Source organism: Tenrec ecaudatus, unplaced genomic scaffold (genome assembly GCF_050624435.1).
Source record: "Tenrec ecaudatus isolate mTenEca1 unplaced genomic scaffold, mTenEca1.hap1 Scaffold_534, whole genome shotgun sequence".
Classification (NCBI taxonomy): Eukaryota; Metazoa; Chordata; class Mammalia; order Afrosoricida; family Tenrecidae; genus Tenrec; species Tenrec ecaudatus.
Genome location: NW_027459449.1, coordinates 296,949 through 310,000, shown reverse-complemented (window position 1 = coordinate 310,000; position 13,052 = coordinate 296,949).

Here is a 13,052-nt window from a genome sequence, read left to right as displayed (position 1 = left end):
TTAGATTTTAAATAGAGAGGCTATCTACAGAGAAATCCATCTACTATAAAGATCGATAGACTGTCAAAATCCTATACAGGGTTGCTATGAGTTGGAGTATACATTAGGGCAGTGGGTTAGATGTAAAAATATTGATAGACTGCCTTTTCCACTGAAAAGTAAATGTTATTTATTGAAAATCTATTAGGAGCCAGGTAATATTCTAGGCACCCTAGTCATCCAGGATGAAACAATAAGTAAGGAGTAAAAAACTTCCTTTCCTCATGGATTGCCCATTGTAAATGCTCTTTATCACACTGAATATTATCAGTCCACTATACAGCACTCTAAGCTGCATAAAGTCTTAATTTTCAACCCAAATAAATTACTCAAGTTTGAAAAACAAAACAAGAACAAATTATAAACCTAATATTTCCTGACAGTGTCCATTTATGTCTATGTAAGTCTCAAGTCAGTGTTTTCCTTTTTCGAACACTTTCTGAGGTACTCAAATCACATTCTTTTAAATGTCCTTTGCATTTGGGAGACAAAAGTAAGACTGAAGGAGTATATCAGGGGTGCAGAGTGCGTGAAGTAAGCTTTCCTTACTTGCAGTCATTGGTACTTTCAATATCCTACCCCCAAGCCATCATTTTCAGGTCATCGATTTTCCTGCAAACTTCCTACTCATTGTCTAGCTTTCACAGGCATATGAGGCAGTTGATCCTCAAGTGACATCACACAATATGTAACATAGGTTCTCAGAGCAGATGTATATATAAAGAAGACTTGGTGGTGAGTGGACTAAGCATTAGTTGCTAAACAAAAGGTTAGCGGTTCAAACCCAGCAGCTACTCCTTGGGAGTAAGTTTAAGTATTGTGTGCCGATAAATATGGAAAGCTCTGGAAACCTAAAGAACAGTTATATTCAGTTCTACGGGTTTGCTATGAGTCTGAATTGACCCAATGGCGGTAGATTTACACTTTGAGGCAGAAGTTGTGTGTTTGCTTGATTGCTTGTGTGATTCATTCAGTGATTGCTTATTTTTTCTCCAGTACAGAAAGTAATGGCATCCACCCTGATTCTCCTACCAACGATATCCCAGGTAAACACAGGCTAGAAATTGTACATTTCTACTTGGTCTAGCATTTTAACTCAAGTAAATCAACCAACAAAAATGTGTAAGAATAAAAATTAATAAATCTCCAATGTGAAATGTGAAGGCCCAAAGGTACACTAGTAGTGAATTTGCAGAAGGTCCTAAGTTGCTCTGGGTTTGGATCTTTGGTTTTCTTCTAGAATCACGTCCATGTGAAACAATGATATATGAGGTGCTAAAATCTGGAGGTCCGTGGTCTTTAAAAAGCCTGGTCTGCAAAAGCAAAGTGGAGGAGAAATTAAAAAGTTGACGAAGAACGCTGAGGTCAGATGCCAACAAAGATGAAAAAAAACACACGATGAGTGAGACACATGCCAGTGGAGTGAAACAAAGAGGCAGCAGAAAGAAGGGTATGGAATGAACTGGTTTTTTTTGGAACAAAAGGCCAGGCAGGCGGGTCAGGAGGATCTGAAGCATGTACATGCAGTGAGTGTCTCATCCAGATCAGGGGTCCCATATCGCCGCTCTACAAAGTGCCTTCAGCAGGTCAGGCACTCGGTGAGCATATTTTCACCGAATGAAACAGGAAAACTATAGACCACGTGCTTTTGTGATACTCAAGAGCTACCAAGGCATTTGGAAAGGGAGACAAAGTGCCATTCCATTGCAACGTTGTAAAATGAAAAAAGAACACAGATGGTCACAGTAATGGGTGAGGGCTTGCAGGACAATATGACTTCTCTCCCGTTGTGCATGCGCATATGGCTCTAACTCTACATTTTCCATTAGAAATATCAGACTACAGTGGATCTGATGCCACCCATCAATGCTGCATTTTCTGGAATCCAATGAAGCTCCCACTGTCGTTATTCCATGTCAATGCAGAAAAACACATAGTGCCACTGATAAACTTTCCATCAGATTTATTATGTTGCACTTTTATTTTTCAACTTTTAGAAGGTAGAAAACAAAAATACACAGATGCTGCATTAGGCCAACTTGGGTTCAGGTGTTGTACTGTGGGTACACACCTTGTAAAGGGAGAGCAGCTATGACAGAAGGTACTTGCTGACCAGATGTGTTGCCTCAGCACACAACTGTGTCTACCTCTCTGGCTCAGCTGGTTCATTCCCATGACCTCTTACCACCACGTTAGTGAGGTAGCATAACTTCTTCACTCTCACTGCTCCCTTCAAAAACCCAGAACCCCTGCTCTCTTTCTGAAAGACATCTGCCTCAAGGACGCATGGTCCAAAGAGTTACAAATTATTGCAATGAGGAGAACTTGGAGTAACTAAAGTCACCTTACAGTATTTATAAACACAAGGGGCACATCAGTTACTTATGTTATAATTGTAGTGATTGCCTACTACCCCCTGAATCCTCTTCATTGTCATCCGATGAGTCATCCGATGAGCCACCAGTTAGGCTGCTGTAACTGGTCCTACTGCGCCACAGCAGGTTGCACTGCTCCCATGCAGCAGCCTCTTGGTTCTTTCCATGTGTTTTTGATTCCAATGACTTTAACCTTGTTAACTTGGCCAATGTGTTTGTTACTGGACTGCCAATATCCGGGCCAGCCAGGTGAAGGAAGATCATGCAGTGGTTGGTGGAGTCACTCTCATACACTTGGCCTGTGGTTGGCTTTATACTCTCCGTGGATACTAACTGAAACTCAGAAGAACCCCTTCTCGGTTCCATCAATGAGTAAGGCATTGAAGAAAGAACTGTACAGTCTACAACACCATCTTTTGGAACTCAGGGGCTCAGTTTTACAGAGCCATCTCCCTCCTTTACTATCTCTTGTTTGGATGATCTGAGTAGCACTTCAGATTCCAGGAAGTCTTGGACTTTCCTGCACTGCCTCCTCCATCTTCACTTCAGAATTGAGTTACATCATAGAGCAGAGTCCAGGGAACTACAAAAAAGATGCAACAGGAAAGCCGCCTGCTCTTTGCTCTGGCATTGCCCTGTCTCTTCTGCACAGAACTGCCCCTTTGGGGTAAGAACTACCGCCCTGGTCTCAATTCTCTTGGCTACAGTGACCAGAGACTGGACTTGGAGGCCACCTTTACGTTCTCTTCCTTTGCAGATTCCCCTGTAGTGAGCGAGGAACACCATCGGAGCCTGCCAAAGAAAATCCTGCCACCTCCACTGACTTCACCACCACCAAGTCTCTTCACTCATCCACTCCGTCTGGAGAAATGTTCGTCATGGATTTTGTCTTCCTTGTATCCACAATCAAAGCTCATGGAAGCAGCAGTCAAGAGATCAAAAGATATATTAAATGTGGTGAATATTCAATATTCTTCAGAGTACTGAAGAGCCAGAACCTCACTTTAAAGACTAGGTCCACCTGAACTCCCCCAAAAGATTAGATAAAATAACTAATTCAGCATTCTATTGAAGTTGAAGTACATGTGATAATTCTTCAAACACCACTAGTGAATATTATTCAGGGTGAACCTAATACTCACCTTCCATGAAGAAGGGCCAAGTCTGTAGGGAGTTTTTAGGCTATTAGAAGAAAAAGGAAACCATCTAGCCTCAGGTGCAGTGAACAATTGTTGATTGCTCATGGAAAGTCATGGTAACCACTCACATAACAAGGGTTGACCTAGAGCAGTGATTCAATTCAATTGCTCCTCCAGGACTTCATTTCTGAATCTTCTTCTTCTTTTTTTTTTTTCAAAATACCTACCAGTAACCTTTCATGACAGTCTTATTGATTAGGACTCACATTTCCTCAATACAAATGCTATTGTTACTATTGCCAGGTTTCATTGGTTTGGTCTTAAATCATCGTGTTGCCATGTACAATAGAACAACACACTGCCTATTCCTGTGTCATCCTCACAGTCCTTGCTATACTCGATCTCATTGCTGCAATCACGGTGACAAGCCATCTAACAGTTAGAATCTGTATGCTACACAGCAGGCTGGGTTTTTCTGTGTGCATTTGTCTATTGGTGTTAGAGCCTCCCGTGGGTTTCTCAAAATAGCCTGTTACGAATGGGTGTCTACTCTTTGTCCTCACTGCCTGTTTACTATTTCCCTGTCCCTAGTTGTTCTGCTCCATTCCAGCTGCAGGAAGCCCTCTGAGGAGTGGCGAAACCTCCCAGATCCTCTCCCTAACCTGTACCGACTTCTCCACACACACCACGATCACTTAGTATTACTGGAGCTGGACCAGCCAATACCTTTTGAAGTAGTCAGACTGACTGTTAACAATAGACCTTGGTTGTCGGAAGAAACTTCACTTCATTCCTGAAGAATTGACCTTCGATCTCAAGAAGTGAGCCCACAAACTCCTTCTCTCTATAGTTAAAGTCTGTGACCACTGAAGACAAGACACTTTTACTGTATGGGATAGCGGAAGTCAGTGGTATCCAGACACAGACTACTGTAAGGAATAGGGCAGGGCTGTACCAGAAAGGTGTGTGTACAACGCACAGGACAAGTGACTCCCCTATGGCAGAAATAAGAGAGGAGATGTCACTTTGTAGTGAATGGGTGACTGGGTGCTAAAAAGTTAAAGATGACATTCTTTTTTAAACATTTTATTAGGGGCTCATACAACTCTTATCACAGTCCATACATATATATACATCAATTGTATAAAGCACATCTGTACAGTCTTTGCCCTAATCATTTTAAAGATGGCATTCTTAATGAACAACTCTGTAAAAAAATTCATCAATGTCAAATAAAGGAGGACATATCTTGGAAGACAATGATAAGGATAATAATGTTCACCAACAAGAAACAGACACCAGAGCTATCTATCATCATGTTCACATGAGGAGTAACCATCTGTGCGTCCACACTGAGGATGAAGGATACATTCTGAACTCTCATGCCACAGAGGTTCTCTTTTATGTATCACAGTGTTTAAAAATTTAAAACATTTATATCAAACATTGATAGCTTTTAACTATAGCAGCAGCAGTGCTTCTGTATCACGTGTATAAGCAGCCTTTATAAAAACCTCCATTTTCCTGTGAGGGTGTGTCTGTTTCTTGGGTCATAAGGAGAACCCCAACACAGGTAGTCCACTCCTCTGCTACTAAGTGGAGGGCCACATGCTAATACAGCTCTCTCTGTGTGCCAGTGAAACCTGTCCTGCTCCTTTCCTGGGAGCTCTGGGCATGAAGCCCCAGTACATTGGGCCTCAGCTATTTCCATTTTCAGCTAACTCAGAGGACACATCATGAATTTTGGACAAAGTTGTGTTTATGTTTTGGCCATTCTACGTGGTAATAATTGAGGAAAATGCTGTGTGGTTGTGTGTAGAATATTGGATGGGGTAGGCAGGGCAGTGACCTTATCACACTGTCTTTGTGATTGCAGGTGTCCAGTGTAAAGTGCAGCTGGTGAAATCTGGAGGTGACCTGAGAAAGCCTGGGGAATCTCTGAGACGCTCCTGTGCAACTTCCAGATTCACCTTCAGTGACTATTATATTAGTTGGATCCAGCAGTGTCCAGGACAGAGACTGGAACAGGTTGGTTTTATTAAAACTGCAACCAATGGTCAAACAACGGAGGATGCTTCATCTGTGAAAGTCAGATGATTCACTGTTTCTCCCCCCGCTCCCCCCCCCCCCCCGATGATAGCATGTGCACCTCAGCCTCACTTGGTCTTCCACAGGGAGAGAGAGACCAGAGTTAAGGAGAGAAGGGAGGGGAAGGATGAAAAGGGGAGGGGGAACAGGGGAGTGAGGACCAGGGGAGGGGAAGGGGGAGCAGAGAGAGCTTTTTATTGCTAATCAAGTCTTATATATCTTTGGGGACATGCAAGCCTCCTAATTGCAGGTAAAGACATATGTCACAGGAAGGGATTGCACTAATTGGACTACAGTAATGAATCGGGGGGACGATCTAGGGGTAGCCACAAAATACGACAGGGAGGTACTGGGAGTACACATGTGACAAGATGGGTGGATCTTAGATTCAGAGAACCAGCTTAATTTTGGTTATCACTGAGCCAGTTTGACCTGTTCTCTTGCTCACTATTGAAACCATTATCAGTGGGGTGTGAACCCCACCAACAATGGAGCAGACTGCCTTCAGGGGGAATATCTCTGAGCATCTGACCTCCCACCATATGCTGGAAAATAGCCTCTAATGTTTGGCTTTCCAACTGAAGAGAATAAATGACAATTTATGAAAATGATACTTATGACACACTACCTTGACCAAATCAAACTAGAACCCTTAACATTTTATAAATACATAGATTGTATTAATAAATGCACAGTTGTATTTGTCCACACATTCATACATATTTTAGTGTAGCCAAGAAGAGGTATAGTTTATACAAGTGTTAGTAAAATAAATTCCACATTCATGTGTTTATTCCAAATAAAACATGCTTAAACATGTTTCTGCTATCACTGGCTGTCTGTTGGCCATATTTTCTCAGTAACACACTTAACTTGGTTTCATTGGGTTGACTTAAAATACATCTGTTTGTGTGAGTCAGGAAACAAAGAAAGAAAGAGAAAGAAAGAATGTAGGCCAACAGAAATTCTCTCTTCTGCACACTAGACATTTTTTAATTGGATCAAGCATCATAAAGAATATACTGAAAACTTCACAGGTGAGTCAAAGAGGGGGAAAAGTCAACTGGTACAAATGAAGAATCTGGATGACATGAAGTACTGGTGGAAGAAGTCTGTCGAGTTGCCATTGAGGAGATAACTAAGGAAGTTGGAATTTCACATGGTTCAGCATTTTCAATTATTTAGTCACAATTTTGGTTTCTTGATTGGTGCCAAAAAGCAATGCACAGGGATTGATGAGCTAAAAAATTGCTCCTGAAGAGCTGCTTTGTAGGAAATTGAAGTTAATGAAGCCAGTTTTGTGGAATGAAACTTAAGTATTGATAATTCTTGAATGTATCAAAATGATCCAGAGAGAGAGATCCAATGAAAACAGTTAGATCTGTAGGAATCATCTAGGTTGATATTCAAAGAATAACGGTCAATTCAGAATGTATGAAAGTGATTTTGTGGATTCTAAATGGCTAGTCTGGAATGAAATTCTCATAGGACAGAGAAAATCAAAAAGTATTATTATGAATAAGCTTCAAGAAAATGTAACATGGTATTAGTGAGAAAATGTCCTAGAATGTTGCACAAAGGATCTGTTTTTCTCTCTATCATGACAATACACCAGCTCATTCTTCAAGAGTAAGAATGGTTGTCCATTGAGGATTTTGTTTAGAAACCTTAACAGTGGTTCTCAACTTTCTTAATGCCATGACCCTTTAATATAGTTCCTCACATTGTAGTGATCCCCCAACCATAAAATTATTTTCGTTTTTACTTCATAACTATAACTTTGCTACTCTTATGAATCGGCTGACCCCTATGAAAGGTCGCCCAACCCCAAAGGGATCCCGACCCACAGCTTGAGAAATGCTGCCTTACACCATCCACATTAAAGAGCTGATCTTCCCCCCGCATATTTCTGTATTTTCCCATAAGTCAGAGAACATCCCTTGAGTATTGTGGAATTTTCAGTCTGACGTTCTGTAAATCAAGGAGCATAGAATATTTGGGGGAAGGTTCATAACAATAGCTTTACATTTTGATTATTTTTTGTTTAGTGAAAACATCTAAGACAGTGGAGAAATGTATTTAACTACATTTGTATATATGCATATATATGTATGCAATACCTATATCTTGGAGGAAGAACAAGATGGTGACCAAGCAGTACACATGGGAAGGACTCCACAAAGACCAGCGGAAAAGAACCAGGAGAGGGATATGCTACACTTCCAGAATGCAGGATTTTCAGCAGAAAGTTACATAACACAAATTTAATAAAATATCAGCAACATTTGCTGATAGACTCCCCTTTGTCACCGGCCCTCAACAATAACCAACTGTGTGAAGATTCCCAAATTGCTAGACTTAATTTTCCTAGTCCAGGAGCTAGCTAGGATGGTGGAACTGCTGAGCTTCAGAAACATAGCTCTATGGAACTAGCTTGAGACCAACATAAGCACAAGTAGACTTGGCTTTCAACACAAGTCAATGGAGGTCTAGCCGGATGCCCTAGAAGCCCTAAATCCCCAATAACCAAGATAGCACAACCTAACAGTGTAGTTACATAATCTGGTGTCACCTGTAGTCTAATAAGAGGAAAGAGGTGGAATTTAGCTTGTCGAATATGTCTCAGTTTGATGTCCTCATTTGGAGGGGCTATGGAGATAAACAGCTCACTAGAGGTCAGACACACTCTCTGCTTTGTCTTCCTGCAAGCAAGACATATGGAACCATGCTGATGGAGCAAGAGCGCTGAAGCTGGAGAAGCCACGTGGAGACCCATGCCAGTGCTGAGATGCTTCCACCACCACTGGATCCACAAGAATTTCCACCCACTGGCCTGGGATCTTCCTGCATTCAGTAACATTGCATGGATTCATAAGTCTAAAGAGGAATTTATGGACTAGTACTAAAATATGGGTTAATATCAGACTTATGGACATGTTCTGAACTGGGCGGGAATGTTTTCTTAATGTACAATTGCTCTTTGATATAAAATTCTCTCTTACATGCATAGGAATGCCTCTGGATTTGTTTCTCTAGTCAACCCGGACTAACACAATACCCAAGAAGTGTGGCAATAACTCTACAGGGCAGCCTGCAATAGTCATAGATAGTGAATAGACTAACTCTCAGAAGCTGGGGAAGTTACAACTATTCCTCTTTCCAGGAGATACAGCTCTGCCCCTCCCTCCCCATCTTAAGATGCCGACCAAAAAAGCATGGATTAAAAAAAATATTTCTATAGCAGTTAATACACACCTGGTTGATTAACAAGGTATTGTCCTCACAATACAAACAGAAATTGCAACAGTGGGTTTTAAAAGTATGGGCAGGGAATTTGGGCATATGACAAAGACTAAAAGGTTTAGGGCCAAGAAACTTCTCCTTGTTCACATACCAAGCTATTCATCAGTTGTCCCATAACTCCATCCCTGGTCAGCACCCCAAGCCACTCAGATAAACAACCTGCCCTTTGATTCGGTGTGGTAGTTATATAACCTGGTGTCAATTTTGTACTTGAGAGTATTAAGAGGGAAGGGTGGATTCTAGTCTGCCTAACATTTCATAGCCAATGAGGCCTCTGTGTGGGCAAGGCCTTCTCCTGAGGATTCTGGGAACTCCTGGATTTCATCTTTGAAGATGGGAGACATTCTCTCTCTCTTCACTCCCTGGGAAACAGCAACTGACAAGATACATGGAACTATGCTAGTGCCCTATGCTGCAGAAGCCGTGTGGACACTCGTGCCAGTTCAGAGATTCTCACAATGTCATTGAACCCGCAAGATTTCACACCCACTGGCCTGTGATCTTCTTGCATTCGGCATCATTACATGTGTTTCCCGAGTCTGAAGAGGACGTTATAGACTGGTATCTGACATATGGGCTAATGTTGGACTTATGTACTTATTCTGAACTGGGTTAAACCTCTCTCTTATACACATACGAGTGTCTATAAATTTGTTTCTTTAGTCTACCTGGATGAAAACAGTAGGCTATTGCTTCATTCCTCCCTACTAGACCAGCTAAGCAGGTGGAGGGTATAAAAGGCCCCCAAATGGATTTTTTTAAGCTATGTATTTAATTTTAAAAATTTTTACAAAACAACCTTATCACCTTCAAACTACTTGCCATTACACTTAATATATTTGTCAAATCTGTGATTCCATTTTTGGAAATACTTTTCAAATTTGTCCGTTGGGATTTCTGATACACCTCCCTCATTTTTTTCTTCACCTCTTCTATGTCATCAAATCGCTGCCCTCCTCAACTACCAACTAGGATTTTTTTCCCCTTGGGATCACATGTTATGCAATCTTTTCAAAACCTCTAAATAGAAAAGGTAATTAAAGTCTGACCTGTTGGAATGAACTCCAAATGCACTATCCGCCTCACAGTAAACAACAACAACAAATTTGATTTCACTTGATGAGCATTCTTTGGTGTCTTCCACTGGTTCATATATCCTGATCAGGAAACATAATTTCAAAGCCACACACTGTACTCTTAAATTGGCCATCACAAATTCGAGGTTCAAGCAAAATTGCTTTCACGACAAAACTCACTGTGATCAGAAGGAATCTTCCCAGGAGACATCACTGGGTGAACTAACTCAATGCTTGCCTAATGGGGAAAAAAAAGTGCATATTACAAAAACTTTTCCCAGTGGAGCTTTTCCCGTTTCTTTTGGTTGTGTTTTGGGTTTTTTTGGGGGGGAGGTAACCCCACAGACCCGTTCTTCCAGTCCTATTTAGTCACGTCCATCATCCAGAAAAGAGAGAACCCCAACTCCTCTGACCTTGTTTACTAGAGGTCTGTCATCTTTAGATATTTAACCTAAATCATAAAAATTCAGGAGTCTCAGCCATACCAGGTACCAAAACCATTCCACTAGTCTTAATATCAACCCTACTCTTACATGTTATAAAATCATCACACTACCAGACACTGTCCCCAACTGCTCAAAAACTCCTGATCCACACACCCTTAGCTTCCCCAAGGACAAGGTTTAGACAGCAGATGTTCTTTTGCTGGCATTGTTGTTGCTCTGTGTTCTATCATTCCTATAATCCCTCCATATCTAAAACAAATTGTGCACTCTTCTTATAATTCATCCTTAATCAGGACTTCATTATGTGCTGGTATACGTAAGAACTGGGGGGTGGGGGGGTAATGTTAATTTACTTTTTTTGCATTCACTTAAATTTGTTTTCCAGTTTTTGAACCCATCATCAATCCAGAAGTTAGCACCCACATCAGAGACAATGCTCCTGGGCAAAACTTAGAGCCAAAACAAACATATATAAAGAGCTCTCACGATTCTTACTCTAGTATCATTTTTTCTATTATTTTTTAAAACTTTACGTTTACCCTTTCCTTCTTTAATATTTAAAGGTTGATTTCTTATCCCTTTTAACCTATCTTTTATTTGTCCCCTTCTTTTATTCTCTTCCAACATTTTCTTTCTATCTCATTCTAATGAAAATAAAATCTAACACTATTCTTAAAATTTATTATCTTTTCCCCTGATCTATTAGCATTACCCATTTTCTGGTCATAGCAACAAGTACATTTGGGAGACCTAATTTCCTTTCATTTAACCTACAAAATAACACTACAGGATCTCTCACTTTTTTTGCTTACTTTTTCTGTTTCTCCCTCCTCCAACACTTCGTCTTCTACTTTTTAATCTACCCAAATAAAACCTAATCTAACACTCTCCCTCATACAGTTCATACTGTCCAGTGCCCCCTCTACTGTACTATCTAACAGAGTTAAACACACACACACACACACACACACAAGAAAGAGAAACAAACAACCAAATTCCAAACAGAACTAAATGCAATGTCTGAAACTGAACAGGCTATGGAATTACCAGAGAAATATATTAAAAGAATAATGATAGCACTCATACAACAGATGAAGGGAGAGACTGAGAGGAAAAGTAAAACAATAGAAAAAAGCTGGTAAGTTCACTATATGCCACAGAATAAAAAATTAAACAATACAATAGCAGCATTACAAAACACTCTAAAAAGGAAGCAGAAGAGAAGAGAGAGAAACCTGAGTTAGTGGGCTTGAAGATAAATCTGTCGACTCCAAGTAAAATAAAATGCAAAAGAGAAATAGAAAAACTTTAAGAACAATGTAGGATGCAATCAAGAGGAACAACATATCTAATGGGAATCCAGAACAGGAAGGAAAAAAATACATACAAACAAGGAATAGTATTAGAATTCTCTTAAGAAAAATTTCCTCAATGTCTAAGGATGAAATGATAATTATTCAGGAAGCTAAAAGAATTACAATCAGGAGAAACCCCAAATGGAAAACTACCCTGCACAACGTATTCACTATGTCTAATATCAATTGGTAAGGGAAGAAAATGTAAGTGAAGATAGCAACAACAACAAAAAAGAACAATTATATACAATGGGTCAAAATAGCATATCTTCAGATTTCTCAATGGAAACTATGCAGGCAAGAAGAAAATAGAGTGAATTACACAGAACACTGGAAGAAAAAACTGTGAACTTACAATATTTTACCCAGCAAAAATATCACTCAAAGATGATGGAGAAATAAAAGCATTGTAAGAGAAGAAGAAATTCAAAAATTCACATATAGATTGTGATAAGAGTTGTATGAATCCCTAATAAAATGATTTTAAAAAGAATTCACAAGAACAAGACCACCACTCTGTTAAAAAAAAAAACCCAAAATCCAGTGAAATACTATGGCCATCAATAACACCATCACATTTATTTGAAACCAACATAAAGACAATTCCTAACAAAAATAAACATACCCAGAGCGACACTGAAAGAAATAAATTAATATAGGAAAAACAATGAAACTATGAAAATACACATTAAAGACTCACACAAAACATTAACAAATGTAAAGAAAAATGTCGGTAACAAATATATACCTGTCAAGAATCTCACTGAATGTCAATGGACTAAATTCACCCATAAATGCATGTAAAACCCAAAGCTATCCACATCATCGATGAGAAAGCTGTAACAAATATAAGTATTCTATTGCAGCTCATGCAGAGACCACTAAGTACAATGAAAGAGGAACACACAGAGGAAGACAAGATAGATGACTAGAACATCTAGAATTACATCACTTATGCAAAGTGAAATATTTTATCAGCAGATTAAAATGAGAGCCCACAAACTGGCATGGGGGTAAGGGGTTACCAACAACATATCACACAAAGATCTAATCTTCAAAATGTACAGAACTCTACAACAACTCAATAAGAAAATGACAAACTAACTAATTAAGAAGAGGGGAAAAGACATAAGCAAACATTTCTCCAAAATGAAGTACAGATGCTAACAAACATAAAAAATGGTTGTGATGACTAGTCATCAGGAAGATGCAAATTAAAACCTCAACAAGA